Consider the following 20,812-nt stretch of genomic DNA (forward strand, 5'->3'; position numbering starts at 1 on the left):
CCTAAGAAATGGGAAGAATGAGTATAGGAATATCATAAAATTTTTGATAAAGGAGACCAGCGTAAACTGTTAGCTGTCTTTGACAAGAAGTAGCAGGGTTTAATGTGCAGCAAAGTATGGGTGTGAAAGATAAGAAAAAGGTCCAAGAAAAGTAAGAATGTTTAACTCCTGGGGTAGATTTTTTTTTTTATTTGGAGGGTTGTCCAGCTTTGACTTCAGTTATATAAAGAGAGATTGAACTGGCCTTTTTCAGTACTGGTTTAGATGTGAAGATACAGCTGAACCCTGCCCTCTATAAGAAATATCAAGACATATAAACAAGCCCTATTTATGCCTTATTCCTATCTCTTCCACCTTCTGTAGAATTCTACCAAGCATCTAAATAGGAATTGAAGAAATAGAAGCTGCTGCTTCTGTTTCTATTGAAAGACAAAAATTATTAATTAATTCTACTGTTAAAATAAACAAGACTGTTTATTTCATGTATTCTGTATACTACAGTTGCTGAATGGAAACCTGGTTGTGCTGTTTTGGAAGGCTGGACCAGTTTGCACTGTGGTCATTATGATTCTCCTCTCAGGCTACCAGATGGCTGTTTAGGTGTAATGATAACAGCTGTTTGATTCTACTAGCCAGCCTTGAGACTGAAGGACTCTGAAATCACTTGGGTACTACAGGATAAAATGAAGACAAAATTTAAACTTTTTTCTGCTGTAATTGCATGTTGATGAATGATAGTATTGACTTTGCAGTAAATCATTCCTCAACATATTCTTATTTTTGAATTTCTAATAATTTGGTTTCTGTTTTTTCTGTATTTTGTTGTACTTACTCTGTACTGGTTATTTCCTAGGTGTATCTACAGAAAGACAGAAGATTAATTACAGGAACAGGACACACTCTGGATTTTCCTCTGCTCTACAGACTACACTGGTTGGAGTATTAAATCCTTTTGCAACACCACCTTCCTGTAAGTAAGCTCAATCTGTGTGAAACATACTGTATAAAATTTTGTTTGGTTTCTACGTAATTCACTACTCTACAAGGAAAATGGTAAATTTAGTATTCTACCAGAGATGCACTGAGATATATACATATATGCACATATAAGAAGGAAGAGTGTGAAGGCTTAAAGCATTTTCTTGTGTTACTCCACTGTCTTTTCTGAAATCAGATCAAGAAAGGAAACTCATGAGTCACAGGTACTAGTAGCCAGTTTTCAGAACTGATAGCTGTGTACACCACGGGAGATGCAACAATGAATTTGTAAGGCAAGAAAAGAAATAGAGTTGTAACATTAAGGGGCTATAGGGGTAGCTGTATTTACTTTGTTCTTACAAACTTCTCTCTGTATCACTAAGGTGAACAGCTAATAGTTCTAGCTAGAGATATACAACATGAACCCTAACAAAACCAGCATAAACATTGTCTTTGGCTGCTCCTGGTTATGCGCCTCACAGTTAATATCGAGGGACATAGAAAGATAGTTCTGAGAAGGTCAGAGTCTAGGAATATTTTGTGATTAGTAAATATCAAATATTATTTTAAATTGAATTTTATCACACTAGTACAATCTGAGATATAAATCTCCTTGCTGTTATGGGATTGAATGGATATTTTGAGATATTTTGAATTCATAAAGTATCCAGATTTATAAAGTAAGTTTTTTTATTTGCAACAGGTATTTGGGTTGGTAAACTAGTTTTTTTGATTCAGGGTTATAAATTTTGCATACAAAGTAACACCCTGAAAGTATCATGATCAATTAACTTTAAAAAAAAAAAAAGAGAGAGAATGTTGTATTGGTTTATTAGATATGCTGTCATTTTATGCGGATAAAATGTGTAGACATGCAAATTCTCCTAGATGATAAAAACAGATGGTGTTGATTATTGGGTGATATACCTATATTCTTTAGAGGTTTGACTCCTTGAAACTCGGATGTTGATGTTGACTGGAATATTCAGTGCAGAGGAACTAAAATACACGTCCAAAATTCTGAAATGAAAATTTCTGTTGTATTGAGCATTTAACTTGCCAGGGTTAAACATAGATGTGTAATTTCTGCACTTTATTTTCTGTCATACTATAATATGTTTGCATCTACTGAAACAGCTCTTTAATATGCAGTAATATTGTAAGTTGTTTTGTTTGATTTTGCACCTAAAGTTGACTTTTTTTTTTGCAGGGATCTAGGGAATCTAACTTGCCATCTGTTGCTTAAATCTCTGTACATCTCTACTGCATGTAATAGATACCCTTTTTAGCCTAGCTTCATAATTTGGAAATAGGAAGTCATGCCTATGAGATAAGGCAGTGTAAGGTTATGTTAGTGCTCGTTTGTTTGCATCTGCACTCATTATATTTGAACCTTCTGCAAGGGCTGGCATTTTGAAAGCCAGAAAGGTCTCAATACTGTGTTTTTAAAACTTATGGAACATAATGGCTGAGCAGAGGGGAGGGAGTTGTGTACTGATTGACTGTCTGTAGTGTAAGCCTAAGCTATATTAGACAGGTGAGTAAAAAATTATAACTATCTCTGTTATGGGACAAACTTCCATCAGAGCTCAACACTTTCTTACATACTAAAAACACTCAAATGCAAGTTGTAGATTTGTCAGAAACAAAGTATGATATTTTCCCATGCTGTTTGAAAATTCTTGCTTCCAACGGCTACAATGAGCAGTTTGTAAACCTTTTCAGCTTGGATAATCAAAACCCAATGCCCCAGAGGAATGCTGATGTATTTATAAACACATGGAGATGCAACTCTGTAATAATGCCTGAGTGCAGTCAAGTGAATGAAGTGTTTGCTTCTTGTTCTCAGCTTTCTGTTTGGTGTTTTAGATATGTTTGTAATACTTTCGTGTGCTTTTAATGGCAGAGCTGTTTTTCAGTGGTAAGCATTTGTGTATAAAATAATTGAAGTTCGTACAATAAACCACGGTTCAATTTACTTGAAAATGTAAATTGGCTCGTTTATGAGTCACTTGTGCATGACTGGCAGTCATGATAAGTTAGGAAGTATACAGTAATTGACATATAATAATATTGAAACAGATTGTCCAATACATTTATTTCTTGGACAAAAACCGATCAATTTTATTTTGTCAAATTCTATACTGCTTTCTTGAGGAAGTGAAAGTATATTTATTAAAACAGCAGTGACTGTGAAGTCTGGTGTGTTAAAATTTGATAATTTCGTTTATCAAAGCAGATCATGAGATTAACTCAAGAGTAATTGTTAAATTTAGAGTTCAAGGTAGTGGGAACACAAAAAAGGCTTTATGATGAGTTTTTGTCAATCTGTATAATTTTTCAGTTAAGCAGTCATAAATCAAGGAATACTGTATTTTTTGAGGCTCATTAAAGAGACATTATACATTAGAATAGTGAGGCAGTCAGCATAATGAAATGATGAATGCCTATAACTATCTGTATGTAAATGATGTGAGACACATTTGCTGGTGCTACAGAGGAGAATGGCAATCTATTTGACAGTTCCCTGTAGGTGCTACTTCTGGATACAACTGACAGATGTTAAATGTAAACCTCTTCAACAGAAAGCACTTATTAGCACTCAGTGGGGAAAAAATGGCAATATAGAATAAGACAAATAGCAGATGATGCCATTTAAATATCTTTGTTCTTGCAGAGCTTTATTGCCAATGTGTTAAAGTCTGGAAGGTTGGTGTTTTGTTTGTTTTTTATTGATAAAGAGAAGGTAGGTAAGAGAACATTTTTGAATTTAGAAAATTGTATTTTGAAACATGTAAGAAAATTCTCTCAATATTATATCTTGATGAGCATTGTATATATGTGCCCTTTCATCATGTTATTTAGTTAATATCAAATACTTTTTAGGACATCCTATGTTTTTATTTCTAGACTATTTGTCTCAGTCCTAACCTGAGATGCCACTCTTGGAAGTATAAAATATTAATCTGTGTGATATTCACATTTCGATAATAATACAACTCTTCAATTGAGATCAGCATTAAAGTAGTTCAGGAGACTATCAAAACCATTTGATTTATTTCTTACTTATCCTACTTTGTACTAGATTAGGTTAGAGATTTATATTTCTTTAAAGTATGAATCTAGGCACATGAATTGATTTTTCAAATTGTCAACTCTTACTTTAAAGGTTCTTTTTTGAGGAACCCTACCCTTAACGAAATTTTTTTCTTCTATCTGGCAGCCAAGCTACTGCTTGAAAGGGTAGAGATGAAGCCAACACTAAGAGTGATGCAATGTCTACATATTTAGATTCCGTATGGCGTTACGTCTTTTACTATTATGAAATCTGTGACACTGTGTGTGCTTTTTCTTTGTTATCTTTCGTCAACAGTTTAACGTTACCTTGTGTTGCTTGCACTAATTCTCTTCGGAATTTAGTGTTTCACTGCACCACTACAGATTTGTAATCCTCTTTCATAGTGTTAAATTATCAGCCACATATGCACTGTGTCTGACTTAGTGGACATATTTATTGTTCCCTGTCTACTGTGCGTGCTAATTCGTTTCTTTATTGCTTTGCCTTGAATTAGGGAATACTCATCCTTTCTTCTCTGAATTCTTAAAGGAATAGCTAAAGTTCATTCCTTTGTGCTTTTTGGTCTTAGTTCCCATTGTCACAGTTCAAATCTAGATTTTTTTGTTTACGTAGATCCTGATGTATGTTCATGTAGAACAGCTGAGTTTCAAGAGTGTAGAATGTGAATGTCATCTCAGTGGGGAAAAAAGAGTAAATACATTTTATGAGAGAATTTAAGCGATAATCCATGACTGTAACAGACTTCTCACATAGCCAGACTTTGGAGGAAAGGAGGAGTTCATAAGTCTTGTAAATGTACTCTGATCCTATTAACCTCATTAAATGACGGTGTTAAAACTATTGCTCAATTTTATCTCCTTTTCTTAGCAACACAGCAGAGTTGCAAACAAGAGACTTGCATTATGATGCTCTGTAAGTCACTAGAAATGAGTCTTTTACTGGCATTTCTGGTGACTGCAATTATTTGATGAGTCAAGGTTTACAAGTTATTCACTAGTTTTAAGAATATGCTTAATATGGATATATAACTATATAGACTATATAAATATAGTGTCCAAGTATACACTAAGTAAACACAGTATATGTATATATATAGTCTAAATATGCACTATTCAAATAAATATTTAATACATTTTTATTTTTAGGAAAAAAACCTACAGGTTAATAATTTACAACATAATGAAATTGCTTCCAATAATTTGAAAAAATTGCTTTGAAATGTCTCACCAAACTTTTTAAACTAATAATAAAGCATACTGAAACATAAATGTTTCATTTTCTCATTACTCCTGTTTAGTGTAAATAATAAATTTAGTACAATGACATCTATGTAAACTGGTGAAGAATGATGGATTTTTAAAAAAATATGTCAAATCACCAAGGAAAATCCATCCTAATGAAACCTAAATTGAAAATACATGTATGTGTTATGTTGAGAGTTTTATTACACTGTCATTACATTTTAAAATCAATTTTCTTCTCATGTGTACTGGAGTACTTGAATAATTTTTAACTAAGTTTAACATCAGATATTACTAGCGTTAGTTCTTTATATATCTGTTAAATCTGATTGGTAGTCTACAAACAGAATTATAATTTCAAGTCTAATGCTTTTGTCAATTATATTTATCTGAATTTATGACTTTATTAATTGTAAATTAATTGAAATCTCTTGGATATTGTTTCTCTTTTACTCAAAGAAATCCCTTTGCAGAATGTAATAAGGAAGTGCTATCATGCTCATCCAACTATTTCAGCTATTTTCTTTTTAGAACTGAATTATATGTTTAAATTATATTGAATGACAGTTGTATGAGCTGAGATCTGCTGTGTAAGTGTGCCAGGAGAGTACAAAATTAAAATATAAACCCATGACATAATAATGTTTCATTAATATCTATTTCAAGTAATCTAACAGTTAAAATAGTTGTATTTTGTGATTGATTCTAATGGTAATATTTTTACACAAGTAATATATTGGGTTAACCAAACTTCTTGCAAACAAAATGCTTGTGGACTTGTCAAATATGAAAAGCAAAGAAGTCTTATGAGCCCAGTCCAGGAGGCTTGGCTACTCTTCAGCTTTTACAGAAAACATTTGAAATTTTACTTGTAAAAAGGCATTCTGACTGCACCAAAAACTCAGTCTTCACAAGTGGTGTCAAAATTAAGAATATTAGTGCTCATCTGGGAAAAGTGTGAGGGAAAGGAAAGCACATATTTAGGAAACCTGTTACATTGGATAACTTTTGTTTATTTAGTTGTTTGTACTAAATGTTGCTACAGTCCAAAAATACAAATCTATGTATGTATAAGACCACATATAGTGTCTTTGTTGAGGTTTTAAAATCTAGTTTTTATGTTAGACTGAAAAAAGCCATTAACACATAACTGAGCAAAAGATCCCAGTCAGACAATGCCATCCAGCTGAAGTGGGACCTAACATTTACATATCAATCTAGAAGCTTCTAGTTCTTCTTGAATAGAAAACTGAAAACTGTTCTTCTGTCCTTCCAATATAAAAGCATAGTTTTATGATAACAATGAAACAAGACGGAGAAGGATTGGTTGCTTCATTGATGCTTTCAAAATTTGATAGCCCAGCAGCAGAAGCCACTGTAAGCTGTCATTGTCTCACATTTGTCAGTCTGTACTTTGTCTTTTTAATAATGAGGACACAGTTTTAGAACATCACTGCCAAGAGATGAAAGTTAAGGCAAGACTATGGAAAGTATGTATATGGAAATGAGTGACAGTTTTATCTTAAGACTTTTCAAGATTTCAAGAATAGAGTATATATTTAAACAGTCTCAAAAGATTCCTTTGTTTTTCTGCTTTGAGATGTAGAAGAATTTTTACCATAAAAATAAGTAGAAAGACATAAAGATTTATGGCTGGTATTGAAAATGCTGTGGACGCAGCAATTGAATTGCAACATATTCTAGGTTCCCTCTTTAGCCATTGTAAAATTTTGACATTCATAACTGAAACTGAAGGTGAAGCATTGTGGGGAAGAGAAAAACTAAAAATATAACTAAATGAAAGAAACAATAAAAAAGAGTAAACAATGGTGAGAGTATGACTTTGGACGCTAGTGAAGACGATGAGATGAAAGGAAGCTTGAAAAGGAGAAAGATAATGAGAACTGTTTTTCCCATCTTAATTTTAGACACTGCCATAACCTGAGGCCAACTGTTTGACATTGCAAAGCAGAAGCAATTATCTGTTTTACTGAAGCGATTTTCACCTGAGAGGGGTGGAAATTAGAAAATGAAAAGATGAAAAAAACTCATGTAGGAATACTGTACTAGCAAATATGTATTTAAAGTCTAGTAAATCTGGATGAGAGACATCCTATGGTAGGAATAGCAGCAAAGTGACCATAAATATTAGTTCTCTAAAATGTCTTCAAGTATAATTAAATATATATAGATGTGTATATATTTGACATACTTTAATATGTATCTCTATTCTCATCCAGTTTTGTACTTTTGTATGCACACATCATTAGTAACTGAACTTCATTACTTACCTTCATTTTCTGGTGAACTTTTTCTTCCAAAACTTTAGTAAAGTTTTTCACTTCACAGTTGCATTTTATCATTGTATTTGAGCAGTAAACTTGTAATAGGCCCACTGCAGTGTAAGTGCTTCCACAGTAACCTGAAATACCTCACATTTTCTCCCTCTTGTCAACTGCATCAGACCAAGCTGATACATAGTATTTTAGTTTTTTGAAATTAGTTTGGGAGGTAGACAAGGACAGAAAAAAAAGAGCTTAGATTAAAATAAAAAATATAACATTTTAATTTCTGATATGAATGAAATTGACTTTTTTCTACTTCTTACAACATGAAAGTGTTTACCTAAACTCTTTAAGGAAAAGTAGTGTTAGATTCACAAGATTCTGGAGTGGGTGTTTTACCTGATTTTGCTGATGGCCATTTTATTTTTAGTAAATATATTTCTGTAGTAATTGATCGAAGAAAACAGGCTCCACTTCTATGTCTGATAAGATTTAATTCTGCATTTTAGCAAGAGTAACTGTGACACTGCACTTTTATCTGCTTTTCCTGTTAAACTGTCTTTATCTCATCCCATGAGTTTTCTAGCTTTTACCCTTCTGATTCTCTCCCAGATCCTGCTGTTGGGGGACTGAGTGGATGCATGTGCCTGGTTTGCTGGCTGGGGTTAAACCACTAGAGAAGGGAAAAGGCAGTTAACATGACTGTCATTTTCATAACTCATTTTAGGAGCAAACTTATTTTTTAGCTAAGTTGGAAGGATGTATTGTGTCAAAGAGGCAACATCATAATAAGGAATAACTATATTAGTCTATAGAGTAAACATACCAAAGCTGTTAAGATAATGGAATTTTATGGGTATTAAGGTGGAGAAGGTGATTTTTTTTAGTATGCTCTAGGCTAAACACTAATATAAAGATGAATTTCATACTGTATATATGCATGTCTGTGTATTTCTATAGATTTCAAATTAACTTCTCTGTGTTTGTTTCATGAGTAGGAAGTAATACGATCATGCAGAAAATGTTGAGGTAGTAAGTTGTATTACTGTTAACACAACAAATAAAACCAAGAACAGTTCAGCTTCAGAGAAATACAGAAATAATTCTGTATTTGTTTGAATTTCTTGAAGATAAAATTAAAAATTTTGAAGTTAGGTTATTCAAAATATCACATTAAATGAAAAAGTCTTTGTTTGTTACTTTCTTCTCTGTAAGTGTCTGTCACCTTCATGTCCTACAAACATGTAGGGACATAGAAACTGAATATTTCTGATTTAGTTTTGGATTGTACACTGATGTTTCTGACACTGCATCTTTTCAAGCAGCATATTTCATTTGATAGCAGCAAGATGGAGGCTGTCAGCTTGTGTTAATGATAAGGTTTTCAATACAGAAGCTGAGCAATCCTTTTGCATAGTCCTGTATGTCTCATTAGGTGGATAATTTTTACATTCATATGACTTTCTGGTGGTCTCAGCAAGGATAAACACACCCCCACACACATATATGTATGTATATATACACGCACTGAGATATGACAGTATGGATATGAACACGTACATATATACACACCATTTCAGTTACATTTTGTATTTACAGGGCAAAGAGGACATAAATACAAAAATAATGTTACATCCCCAGCTAATAATGTCAATACTGGTGGAATAGCGTTACTCTTGTATCCATTTCGTGGGGGGGATGTTTCAATTTGACTGCATTTTTTGCCAAATCTAATTAATTCATTAGGAACTATTCACCTGAAAATGTAAATCAAACTGATTTATATGTACCTGATTATGTAATAGTTTCTTAGAATTCAACAGGACTGTTCTCTTGAACAGCAATCAAGTAACAGAGCTGTACAACGTATATCATATATTAGCTCATTAAGAGAGATACTAATACAGCTACTCTGCATTTGCCTTAGCACATCCATGAAGACTTTATAAATTGTGTTAATTTACAGTGGTGTGTTTTGAGAGTCCAATCTATGTCACTTTTATTGCTTTCTCTTGATCATTATACTTGAAAAACTGATCTTGGGAGTCCCTGCCAAAATTAACTATTTATAGACAGTGGTTTCTTGGTTCTTCAAAACTACTTCTTTTCTTCTCTCTTTGTTCTGGACGTTGAATTTCTGATAATTTCCAAGTTTTGAAAGATTTAAATTTCTCAAGTATAAGGTTTTAATTTGGCACTGCAAAATTCTTCAGTTAGTGCTGCCCACTGGAATGTAAGACGTATTTTCTTTTCTGCTTGATGATTGTATGGGCAGGAGAAAGGACCAAATTAATTACTAAAATTCCCTCCAGGCCTATTTTCTATGGTTCATTTTTCATGTTCTTTTCAGGCAAGGATATACTTTTAAATTTTAGATTTTGCAACTAAGTGTTACTTTCTGATTATAAAAATGGTTGAATGTAATATAGATGGATCAAGCATTTGAATTTTATTAGGGAATAAATGCTGTTGTAGTGAAATTTATATGATATTTATTATTACACATAGTATATTAGTCAAATCAAAAATAACAAGCATTTTAAGGTCCTATTAGGACCTCTTAAAAACAGGAGTTTCTTTCTTAATGATTTGGAAATGTTAGTAAACCAAAGAGTAATAGCATTACAGTGTTTGTGAGGGGTAAGCAGGTGGTAAGATGGTACCAGCAGGAATCATTTTGATGGTTTAGCAATCGTATTCAAACACCACTTACTCAAATATTTTCAAAAACTTTGAGATTTAATTGTGAAGATTTTTTAATAAGAACAAGTGTTACCTATTCAATTGTCAGCATTAATTATTAATCTGGGAACATAGATGCAGGTTTGTAAAGTACCAAATTGGAAGGAGTATACATAATTTTAACTTACAGGTGGATTTCTCTTCCTTTAATGTACATGAGAGATTTCACACTTTTTTCTTCCTCACATTTTGTCAAAATAAATCAAACACAACCTTGCCCACATTCAGAACTGTACAGAACATTAACAGAACATATCTAAAAACCCAGCTTCTGTGATTGTAACCCTTACAAAATTTCAGAAAAAAATGGTGGTTATCAACTGTTTACAGTGATTCCTTTTTGACAGAAATTAACTTTGTGCTAAAATATGGTCAAGTAATACATAGACTGTATAATTAATTTTCATGACATAGTAATCTGTCAAAAATTCCACAATGTGTGTGAAATAAACATTTTAAAAATTAATCATCAGGCAGGATATTCTAGTATACAAAAACCAAAAGTGTGATAATAGTAGTTGTTGACCTATTGGGTTTTGTTTACTTGCAAATCATAACACTAAAATCAAACTGTGATTACCAGATTTTTTTTTTTCATGAGCTGAAAGTTCAAGTTTGTTTTCAAGTTTGTTTTCTTCTTTGAGCTCTTCAAATATTTCCTTTCTATTTTTCTATTTTTTTCCTAAAATTTCAAAACTGGGATCATCATGATAGTTTTGGACCTGTATGCTGGTGTTTCCTGCAGGAAAAGTTGTTAACAGTCCTAATATTTATAAGCTTTCCTGCAACTGATACGTTGGGTTCTGGGGGCCATTCATGATGGCTCTCAGCACAGCAAAGAAAGTGCATTACTCTCCCTGAAAAATTCACCAGACCTCCTTAAACCCTGCCCATCTTCTACAGGGAGCTCCTGCTACCTGATTGCTCAGACTCCATTTCCTCGTTGAAAAATATCATATGTGTGCCTGTGTCTCTCTTTAGGGGACTTCTTCCAGCACAATCGAGTCTTATGATCTCAAAGTATGACTGAAGAGGAAATGCGGATTTAATGACAAGCAATTCCATCTTCAGGCTTTTCTTCATTATCTATCACTTTCTTGTCACTTCATATTAAATGATGACAGGCTAGGTGCACTGCTGTTGCTCTGTTTTTGAAGGAGTTTCTTGGAGAGCATGTTTGATATTTGAATAATCAAAGAAAAATGCTGCAGCCTCTTTTTTCTAAGAGTTTGTGTGACTTTCATGTGAGATGACCCAGTCTTTGATACTGTGTTTGATCAAGATATGTCCTTCTTTTGAACTTTCGAGATAGAAAAAAAGGGAGTTTTAAAGTTTTTTATTATGTATTTAATATCTTTAGTAAAAATTGGTTAGACTTCTTTACAAGCTAATGCTTCTGAGTAGAGAAATAAAATATGAGATGTTTATAAATTTTTATTTATATTATTTGGGGTTAATTAAATGAAGCAAAAGAGCCTTAGTGCCTTAAAACTAGTCATCTTCTTCTCTGTATGCCATTTTAATTATGGAAAGCACATTATAATTACGTATGAGTTTTATGTGCATAGGCAGTTTGTATTATCGGGTGCGTCTGCCTGTTTTTCACAGGCAGGATTAGAAGTACAATTTTAAAGTCTAGACACTGCTTCTTAAAAAGCAGAACCGTAGCTGACCTCACTGTGTGTAGCTAATTAGGAGATTAGCTGGTAAAGGATCTTTCAGTTATGGTAGCTGCCTACATTCATGTTCCCTTTACCTCACTTGCTTGATCAGAAGGCTTGAACTGTCATCTTATCTCTGAAGAAGCTGTATAACGTTTCTTCTTTTTCTTACAACTGTAAGTTTTAGGGTATATACAGTTTTTCATGTACATTTTACTGGAACAATGCATATTTTTGTTTCCTACCACTGGGATTCTGTAATCATTAAATAAAATAAAACTAAGTATAAGCTAATGTAGCCTAATCACATCATCATGCTGTTGAATAAGTGGCACATCTGGCTAAGATAGAACCAGATGTTACTCCATTTGGAACATATTTGGAATTATAATTCTTCTAATGTGGAAGCTTGAGGATTGCAAAGTGAAATTCCTATTGTTGACCATCAGCCCTTACATGACAGGTTCAAGGATCATATTAACTAGAGAAAATGTCAGGTTCTTCTCAATGCTTCTTGGGTTATTTCTGCATCCTGCTAACATGGCATTCATACATCTTGATGTGTTAAATATCAGTTTCATTTTTCTTCTTTCAGTTGCTATAAGTACTTAAATTATGAAAGGCTTTTTTAGAAATAAAATAAATAAAATATACAAATATATAGATATCCTGAGAAAAAACAACACCCTTCTGATCACACTAACATGCTTAACTGTTAAAGGAACAGAATCAGTTTCCAACAGAAATGAGAATTCACAGCTGTTATAAGTTTTGGGCTGTGTAGCTAACATGTATTTAGTATTTGATGTTCTTTCATCAGGATTTGTAGTTTTCACTGAAAATATGTCACTGTATAAAACAACAGTTCTGTTGCAGGATTAAATAAACAGCTTTTTGCTATCAAGTTAACTGAACTGTCTTACAAATGAATGCAAAATTTAATAGTAGACTGGTATCAGAATAATTGTGACAGTTTCTTTTATCCTAGTAAGTTTCCATAGTAATTGAAAATTATCTCCTGCTTGATGTGGCCCACTTGCACAGAGTAAAAGAGCTATGTTTAGCATGTGAATAATTTCAATTTAGGCAGGTAAAAATTTCAATTTCTTTCCCTCATGGTGTCATGTATACTACACCTTATATATTGCTTTTTAGATACATTGATCTATATATTCAAATACAGTTAGATATATTTAATTTTTGATTTGTATTTCCAATTATGTAAACTTTCCAACATTTTCTTTTATTTGTATTTCAAATAGCCCCATATCTGTCTCTATGAGTTACAGCTGTTGGAGGGAATTCCTTCCCTTTATACTTAAACTTCTTTATAACTAATATTGATGCATTTCCCATAAAAAATAAAATAGGAGGATTAATGTCTTTTGTATGTTAATGCTTAGGTTTTTTTGCTAATTAGTTCCTTCACATATTCTAGTATTTATACTCAAAGCCATGCTTTAGGGCTCATCTGCCATAAAAATATCTGTGCATCTTTTGTAGGCAGAGGGAAGTTTGCTGGCAGTTTTCGTGTTCTGGTTATACCATTTCTGCCAGTACTGTTTGCCTCTGAACATGGCAGTTTGCAGTGTTGGTTATAGTATGACCAAGAGTTATGAGGTCTGAATAGTAACCACCCTGACTGACCATGTAGTTGTAGAATTTCATTCTCAGGAAGAATGTACACTTTCCCCTATGTTTAATGGCAGGTAGAATTTTATGTATCAGAGTTCAGCATGTAGCAGTTCCTCTTCACCTGGTTAGGCAAGACCACCTCTCTTGAGATTCAGACTGAAATTCAATCCCTACTTTATTAGTTAAACAATGTGTTTCAAATGTACCCTTAGTTTTCCCAGTGAGCTATATCCAGAAGATATTGCAGAGTCCAGAAGACTCAAGCACAGATCCTGTGAGGAGAGGCTGAGGGAGCTTGGGTTGTTTAGCCTGCAGAAGAGGAGGCTCAGGGGAGAAGTCATTACTCTCTACAAATTCCTGAGAGGAGGTTGTAGCCAGGTGGGCAGCGGTCTCTTCTCCCAGGCAACCAGCAGTAGGACAAGAGGGCATGGTCTTAAACTGTTCCAGGGGAGGTTTAGAATATTAGGAAGAAATTTTTTACAGAGAGAGTAATCAGACATTGGAATAGACTGCCCAGAGAGGTGGTGGTTACACTGTCCCTGGAGGATTGTAGATGAGACTGGACGTGGCACTGAGTGCCATGGCAATGTTAAATCAAGGGATGGACTTGATGATCTCAGAGGTCTTTTCCAACCAGGTTGATTCTATGATTCTATGATTCTATATCTGGATTAATTTTAAGAAATTAAATTCAAGACAGTTTAAATGTTTAAATCCATACTACTTATGGATTATATATATATACTTGCATATACTGTTTTGTTACCTGAAATAATTATAAAATAGAAGGGTTCACAATACTTTTCTATTGTAGTGCCATGAAAGTTGTTCAGAGATAATAGTCTACAAAATTTAAGAAATGCAGTTAGGAGCAGAAAATATTATGGATACCCTAAATGTGTGTATTCTATACTTTGGTAGGATAACAGTGCTGCATGGTGAACACTGCAGAATATTAAACTAACTTTTGCTTAGACATATATATATATATTATTATTTTGTATTCGATGTTTCCAATAAAAATAATTTTCTGGTACATTTAAATGTCTAAATAGTAATACAAAAGCATCCAGGACACAATCATAAGTGCCCCCAAAAATAGCAAGCATGGGTCCTGAGTCCATTCACAAATTAGTGCATTTTATGTGCCTATACCTGATTATAAAGCTGTACTGTTACAAATACAGATTACATTAAAAAAAATTATATACAAAGAAAACCTGAAATTTATATTATTGTCCAGATTTTTTCAATTCAATCAAGAATTCCTTTTGGTTTTATTTGGTTTTTTTGTTTTGTTTTGTTTTGTTTTTACACAGAAGTACATTGTATTTTGTGATGATTAATGAAATTCAGCTTTAAAAGTAATTTTCAAGAATAGAAAAATTCTCTAGCTCCAAGGATAAAAAGCAAATAATAATAATAATAGGAGATAATCCAAAACTCAACCAGCTAATAATCTGTTGTCATAAACTTCTAAAATAAGTATCCATCATCCTCAAGTGTTAATGTGACCTAATACATTTGAAATACCAGTGGGTATTTGTATTTAGTCTTAATTTTCTGCAGTTTGGTATATCTTACAATATTTTAATAATGTTCTAGGGTATTTTTATTTGGTCTGAGTAAAGTAATTAAATCATTGTATCTCCTTATGTCTTTCTATTTTTTTTCCTAAATACTCAGTTCTAGACTTTCTTTAGTCACATAGAAGTATGATACATTTAGGTATCATCTTTCTCAGTTTTAAATGCTTCCTTGCAGAGAATGGGTTGATGTTGTAAGAGACCTCCAGAGGTCTTTCGGTTCAACGCCCCTGTTCAAGCAGAGCTCCGTAGAGCCCGTTGCCCAGGGCTGTGGTCAGATGACTTCTGATTATCTCCAGAGATGGAGACTCCACAGCCTCTCTGGGCAGCCTGTGCCCGTGCTTGATCATCCTCAGAGTGTAGCAGTTTGCTATTGTTCAGAGGGACTCCTCTGTGTTTCATGTGGTGCCTGTTTGCCTCTCATCCTGTCACTGAGCTCCACTGAGCAGAGACTGGCTCTGTCCTCATTGCACTCTCCCTTCAGGCATTTATATACGTTGAGTCTTCTGATCTTTCTTTTGCGTTATACAATGCTGTGTATTCTAGAATGTACTGACAAAAGTCCTGGTCTCAAAGAAAATGGGTAAGCTGTACCCGGTTTTAATACTGAATTGTTCTCAGTATAGTTACAAATGCTTTCTTGGCTGTTTTAGATGTTTCAGATGATTTTGCTCATGATATTAAAATTGTGTGGTTTATGCTCAAATAATCAATGACAGCTATTAATTTTCTAAATATAATTAGTTATATCAGACTTCTAAATCACTCCTATAATGTTGGAAGACTTACTAAGGCTCTTGTTTTTAAATTCTTGCTAAAATATATAGGAAAGGTGTTTGAATTTAAAATAAGTTTGGCTAATAATTAATTTCCAAATATATTTTAAAACTACCAAGCCAATTTAATTTTCTCATAGCAATTAATTTAAATTTAGTCCATGAATCAGTTGTTATTTGTGGTTCTGTTGTTTTGTTGTTTTCATTATCTCTTTATCACAGAGGCTGAAGAATTTAGATGCTTCAGAGGCTGCTTAAAATTCTAATATTGCTGAAGTCCTTTCAGATGTTTGTCAAGGTCAAAATTCCATCCAAGCAAAGGTTATTGATCAGGACTGTATGCTTAATATATACCATATGACAATGAAGTAACTGGCATCATAACAAATTGCACTTGATTATCCAGTGTTGATGACCACCCACAATTTACAGGTGAATGGAAAAGCAGCAGTCAGCAGGAAAGAAAGGGATAGCCTGAGCTTGTCAGCTTAGAGTATATCAAAAAGGTTAAATTGATCTGTTTTTATAACGTTTTCAAATAATATGTAACCCTAGGATTTTTAGCCTAGTCTTTAAGGAAATAGAGTTTAACAAACACTTTTGCCATTCTATCTAGTACTTTCTGAACCTATTCAATGATATGCCACAGTGAAATGGAAGTCTTAAAGTTACAGAATCACAGAATGATTGGAAGTTGGAAGGGAGTTGGAAGAGTTGGGAGGGACTCTCAAGGATCATTCAGTCCAACTCCTGGCCCTGCCCAGGACCATCCCCAAGAGTCACACTATGTGCCTGAAAGTATTGTCCAAATGCTTCTTGAACTCTGTCAGGCTTGGTACTGCGACCACTTCCCTGGGGAGCCTGTTCCAGTGCCCAACCACCCTCTGGGTGAAGAACCTCTTTCTAATATCAAACCCTGACACAACTTCAGGCCATTCCGTTGGGTCCTGCCACTGGTCACAAGGGGGAAGAGATCAGTGCCTGTCCTTCCTCTTCCCCTCATGAGGAAGTTGTAACTGCAATGAGGTCTCCTCTCAGTCTCTTCTCCAGGCTGAACAGAACAAGTGACCTCAGCCATTCCACATACAGCTTCCCCTCAAGACCACCACGTCCCTTTCCACAGCACTACTTTCCAGCATGTCATTCTTCATGCATCCAGGGTTGTCCCATCCCATGTGCAGTATCCAAGACTTTCCCTTGTTGAACTTCATATGGTCAGTGATTGCCCAGTCCTCTAATTTGTTGAGGTCTCTCTACAGGGCCTCACTGCCTTTGAGGGACTCAACAGCTCCTCCCAGTTTTGTGCCATCTGCAAACTTGCTTGGTATCTCTTCCGTTCCTGCATCCAAATCATTTGTGAAGGTGTTGAAGAACACAGGGTCCAAGATGGAACCTAATGCAACCCCACTAGTGACAGGTCACCAGATGCTACTACCCTCTGTGCTTGACCTGTGAGCCAATTGCTCATCCACTGCATAATGTGTTTATCCAGCTGTTTTTCCAGAAGGATCCTGTGAGAGACAGTATCAAAAGCTTTACTGAACTCCAAAAAGATGACACTGACTGTCTTCCCTGGATCATCTAAGTGGTTACCTTGTTATAAAAGGAAACCCAGTTTGATAAGCAGGACTTTCCTCTCATGAGGCTGTGCTGCCTGTGACCAGTGACTGAGCTGTCTTTCAGTTGTTTTGAATATCCCCTAGAATTTGTTGCATTCCTTTAGGTTTCAGAAATTTAATGGCCAAGTAGAAAGGCCAGACATCTGGATCTGACATTCGCACCACTTACAGGCCAGGTAGTACTTTAAATGCATTTAAGTGCTCTTCTCAGGCATACTTTCTGGTTTAATTTCATCCTAAGGGGTTTGTATGCACCAAGACTTTTCTGTCAGTGAAAGCAAAATGTAAAGATTACCTAAGATAAGGAGACTTAACTTCAAAAATTCACTCCCAAACAAAAGTAAAATGACAGTGTGGATGCATGTTAAATTTGTTAGATAATTGTGAGGCAATTTATTTGTGTGTTGCGGATATTGAAGGTTTGCCATATAGTGAGATATGAGTCATGAACAGTAACCAACAGAATCAAAGGTTGCAAAAAGATATAGCAAAAAATTACTGAGTATTTTGTGCACAATCTGAAGGAAAGGACAAAATACTAAAATATAAGGAAAGGATTTTTGGAGCACAGGGATTCATAGAAGAAGCTGTACATAGGGCAGTCTCTCAAAGAGTTTGTAGTGACTTTCCCCAGTTTCAGTCATGCTTACTTCCTGCTATCCTTCCTGAAAGTCCACTGGTTATACTTTTTTATACATGTTCATTCTGTGTCAGTGTTTCATCTGTTATGGTCATATTTCTCAATCTCTTTATTACTGTGAAGAAGATAAAACTTGGATATACCCTTTCTTTCTTGTTGGTGTGAACACTCTGTGGCACCTACACAGTACAGAAGAAGCAGTAATTGCTGAAGTTTTTTCCCTTGTTTTAGTTATAGACAGTGTTTGAAAAACTTGCACATTTTGTTTTGGAAAATACTGATGTAATTAAATTGTACGTATTGCATTGATTCTGCCTGCAACATACAAAAATCCAAGTTGTCCTAGTTAAACCTCTGTAAGAAAGAAGGGAAAAATCTGCTTTTTAAAAATTAATAGAGGTTTCACAATGGTAATTTCTGGTATATGTTCAAATTCTACTAATATGTATATTAATTGTACATTCCTTCAGGCATTCCAAGGCAATGTCAAACAGTAGCATTAGGAAAGTAGCAAATAATTATGTTTTCCTTTAAGTCTGAAAATTGTGATATTGTGATTAAATGATATCTAAATCTTTTGACCTGTCTGTCATGCTTTTGTTGACTCTATTCAAATGTATAGTGGCCTATTTAAGCAGATTCCTAGCTATGTTAGTTTCAAAATAGAGGTATAAAGGAGTACATATACTATCAGTTTTTGTCTAAGAAATAATTTCTAATACATCTCTTGAGTTCTTCAGATAGAGCCTGTGACTTTCTGACCCTGTAAATTTCTCGTCATTGAGGGTTTAGTCATTAAAAAATGGAGGTATCACTTTGCTGATTTGTTAGTGTCAGTGAATCTTGCTACTGAGTTAAGGAACAGGTTTTGGGCTATGTGAATAGTAGGTGAATACTTTGGTTTTGACCCAATATTGAATTGTTGTCAAGATCCAATAATACAGTCATGATCTTTTGCAGTCATGGTGACTTGTGTATCTCATTGTCATGTCACATCACAAGGGGTTTTTTAAAAACCGATATGGTTCTCCTTCTTTTTTCCTTCCCAAAACTGTTGTGAGTAGTTTTTGAAACACATTCAACACAGATTTTCCTGTTCATTTATTCATGCAAGTAAGTTTCCATGGAGACAACGCTGGGGTTCATTTCCGCTGCAGTGCTAGACAGTCGTTTATCTGTAGATCAACACCACAAATCAACTTTTCTGCATGTTGTGACAGTCCTAAGGCGATTAGTTCTCAGGCTGTACCTGTGTTTTTTTATCATGTTTGCATTTTCACATATAGGCTTCCTGTATGCTTCCTCTTGAAGAAAAGCATAAAATCACCATTTACATCGTATGTATTTAGACATATGATTTGGGTGCAGTTACACACAGATCGATGTTAAGGACTGTTGGAGTACATCAGGTGAATAATCCTGGCACAGAGACCTGAGGGTGTACTGTTTTCTTTCCACTCCTTGATCCTTCCCTGACATCACAGCAAAAAGGAAACTGCAGCACTCTCAGCAGGTGCCATGCTGTGGACCAAGATTGTGAAGTTTGCTGCAGACAGAACTTGGCCTGTGGCTGTAAGTACATTGCTTAAGATTTTCATCACAGATGACTCATGGCCCTCAGGCAAAGTGGTGGAAAAGTGACCCACAGTGCTTAGTCTTCTCAAGAACATATTGACCACATCCAATTGCACCATAGTTTATCGTATTTTATAGTGTGCTGCTGAGAATATCTGTTACTTATATAAGCCATGTGGAGGTTGTTCAAGGATATAAAACTTGCAGAAGTAGTATTGGTGCACTATACAGAATGTTAGAAATGGGTGACTACTGATCTCTTCAGTAAAATGATCTGACAGAAACCCTTGTATAGATTAGGATTATAAAATTCCTGTGTGTTCAATATAATTCTGTAAACACCATAGATGGATTTATGCTCCATTTTATCAGTACATTTGAATATGGCTACAATATATGGACTAAGTAATTTTTATAACTATTACACATTAGTAGTCAAGTACATATAAATTAATAGAAATGTGGCTGTAGTTTTAATTGAACTAGAAAGAAAGCATATTTCAGTAAAATTAAATATAAACATGAAAAGACTAAATATAGAGTTGTCAAAGTTCAAGGAACTGAATGTTATCAATTTCTTTTTCCTTGCAAATTAGTTGAAATTCAGCAGAGAATAAAAAGTGGTCTCTAGCAAAAGCCAGGGAAGTAGCCAGAGCAATAACTCTCAGACTTTCCTAAGAAATACTGAGTCAAACCCCCCAAAAACATTATTTCTAGACTTACTGAGAAACATTTTGCAAAATGAAGATATTTACAAAAGCAAATGTAGTGTAAATGACACAACACAAAAAGAAAAAGCATTAATAAGGTGAATGCTGCTTGTGCGATTGTTTCTTAGCAGTGTATTGAAAGGTGGTGTTCTAGAACAACTTTTTGATGCTCAAATTTTAATGAAATTCCTGTATGCTACCTGGGAAGTTAAAGGGTTTGGTTTTTTCACTTATGGGTTAGATAGATTAGATATTAGAGAAAGGTTCTTCCCTAGAGGGTGGTGG

The 20,812-nt window shown here is 34.3% G+C and overlaps 1 long non-coding RNA gene across 1 annotated transcript in view; it reads left to right on the forward strand.

Annotated features, from left to right (window-relative positions):
• The first annotated feature begins 857 nt into the window (after nucleotides 1–857).
• Nucleotides 858–20,812, forward strand: part of LOC114066046 — a 275,032-nt gene continuing 255,077 nt past the window's right edge. Inside the window, exon 1 of the long non-coding RNA XR_003573105.1 lies at nucleotides 858–970. This is a non-coding gene — a long non-coding RNA (uncharacterized LOC114066046). The remainder of the gene's footprint in view (nucleotides 971–20,812) is intronic.

The sequence above is a fragment of the Empidonax traillii genome, unplaced genomic scaffold (genome assembly GCF_003031625.1).
Source record: "Empidonax traillii isolate 1590-97213 ecotype Southwest subspecies unplaced genomic scaffold, ASM303162v1 scaffold727:size316264, whole genome shotgun sequence".
NCBI lineage: Eukaryota > Metazoa > Chordata > Aves > Passeriformes > Tyrannidae > Empidonax > Empidonax traillii.